Genomic DNA, 2507 nt, shown 5'->3' with positions numbered 1-2507 from the left:
GTGCCAGAGCGCGGTCTACTGGACAACACCAGCTCACCCGCTGAAGCAATTTTTTGTTTTAGGAAGAGTGACTGCTGTGTCCTTTCAAAGCAAACTGGCCTGTGTTCTGTGAACTCTAAGACGGGAAGATGTCCCTGAGAAGAAGTTGTTCCCAAAAGACAAAAAAAAAAAAAAAAAAAAAAAAAAAAAAAAAAAAAAAAAAAAGGCAGTGGTGACACTTTAATCCTTTAATCCCAATACTCAGGAGGCAGAGGCAGGCAGGTGGATTTCAGAGTTCAACGCCAGCCTGGTCTACAGAGTGAGTTTCAGGACAGCCAGAACTAAACAGAGAAACCCTGTCTCAAAAAAGAAAAAGAAAAGAAAAGAAGAGAAAAGAAAAAGAAAGAAAGAAAGAAAGATAGATCAACTATATCATTGGGGGAGGGGCTCAGTGGATAAGAACCCAGCACTTCAGATGGTCTGACTCTCAGCTATACTTACTCTCCTGCAGGACGTTTTGTGGGACAAATGGCTGAGGGCCCTATTAACATATCAAAGCAGACGTGATCTCCAGCTTCTCCCATAATCCTTCAGTCCCTCCCTGTTCCAGGATGTGGCTGGCTACTGCCTTCTGGGCTGTCCTTCCTCAAGAGGCTCTTCCCTGAGGGTTTGGTTACTCACTCATTTTGTACCTTTGACCTCCTGGCCGCTGCATCTTGCTCTCCTTCCTCCCCTCCCCATTTCCCTCTCCCACTACCCACAGGGCACAGCTCAGTCTGGTCATGCCCATTCTGGGCTCTCCCAGTTGTCTCCGACTCTGGCTATGCTCTACCATATACCTACAATAAACCTTCTCCTCTGCCACACCTAGGAGCAGCCATGTCCTTTCTTTTCTTTTCCTTTTTATTTATTTATTTTTTCAATCAGCGACCTTGAACTATATTATGCCTCTCCTACCACCTGGCCAGGGGAGTGGAGAGGGGGTAGGGAGTCTACCCTGGCTTCTCCTCTTTTCTGAGTAGAAGAAGGACCCAGCACTTACAATGGTCTGTAGGTCACTGATAATTCTGCTTTCTGTTGGAGCTCACTAGGTCCCAGCAGTGGGATCTGCTTCTATCAGCCTTCACATCTCCTGTCATAGTATGCCTCTGGGTGTGCCTTGCGTTGGCATTGCCTCTTGAGAGTCACTACATTCTGTACACTGCCTGCTAGCTGGCCTTCCAGCTTCCAAATGACTATGGTCTCTGCATCTCGTCTCTTCATTGGAGTACGAGAATTACAGATGTATGTCACCCCATCAAGCTTTATTACATGGGTTCCTTGGATCAAATTGGGGATTTTGAGGCTTTTGTTGTAAGTGCGGTTTTGTGGTTGTTGTTTGAGGTTTAGTTGGTTTTCTGCTTTGCTTTGTTTTTTTTTTAATTATGTATTTATTATATGTGAGATATGAGTACACTGTAGCTATCTTCAGACACTCCAGAAGAGGGGGTCAGATCTCATTAAGGATGGTTGTGAGCTACCATGTGGTTGCTGGGAATTGAACTCAGGACCTCTGGAAGAGCAGTCAGTGCTCTTAACTACTGAGCCATCTCTCCAGCCCTTTGCTTTGTTTTTTAAGACAGGGTCTTACTATGTATCCCTGGGTGTCCTGGAACTCACTATATAGACCAGGCTGGCCTTGAACTCACAGAACTCACTGTCTCTGTCACCTGAGTGCTAGGATTACTATTACGCACTTACTTCCCACGCTATTCCCAGCTACTCTCTGCCTGCGGTCTCTCTGCTTCTAGGCTAGCCCCATGCAGCAGTCTTCCCTGCTCCAGTTTGTCTGCCTCAGAACTGCCTGTACCTTCTCAGCCATGTACCTCCTGTGGCTAGTTGTCACAAATCCCCTTAACCGAGTAAATCAAAACTCTAGAAGCTTATAATTAATCAGTTAGATTTATATATCAATAAGTTCTCAATTCACAAGATGCCCACACAATAATTTCAGAGCCAATTGATAATAAAACAAGCTGCCCACCTAGATTAAACAAGCTATCCCAATTAGTCTGTCCTTTTATGGTATCTTAGCTACCCGTGTCTATTTAAAGCCCAGTGGAATCTGGATCATCTTCCTCTTCCTCCATCTTCCTTCCTTCTCTACCTGTCCCTGTCTCTGGCTCTGAAGCTCCTAACTCCACCTCCCTTTTCCCTGTCCAATCACAGGCTTCTTGTTGTATTAATTAACTGGGGGGAAATTCTGCTACAAGTAATTTTCATAAAAGCAGGATTTCAGTAGAGATTATTCGGTAATTCATTCAGTACCAATGTAACAATAACCTTCCCACCAGAGGGGACCTTCCACTCACAAACTCTGTGTAGCTTTGTTTGCTTCATTTAGACAAGCTTTCATGTCCATGCTGGCTTCAAACTGGCTCTGTGGCCAGGATGAGTTTCAACTCTTCATTTTCCTTCCTCTACCTTCTAAGTGCTAGAGTGACAGGCATGTGCCACTATATCTGGGTTGGTTTTTTTTTTTTTTTTTT

The sequence above is a fragment of the Mastomys coucha genome, unplaced genomic scaffold (assembly GCF_008632895.1).
Source record: "Mastomys coucha isolate ucsf_1 unplaced genomic scaffold, UCSF_Mcou_1 pScaffold11, whole genome shotgun sequence".
Taxonomy (NCBI): Eukaryota; Metazoa; Chordata; class Mammalia; order Rodentia; family Muridae; genus Mastomys; species Mastomys coucha.
Note: the sequence above shows the minus strand (reverse complement) of the source record.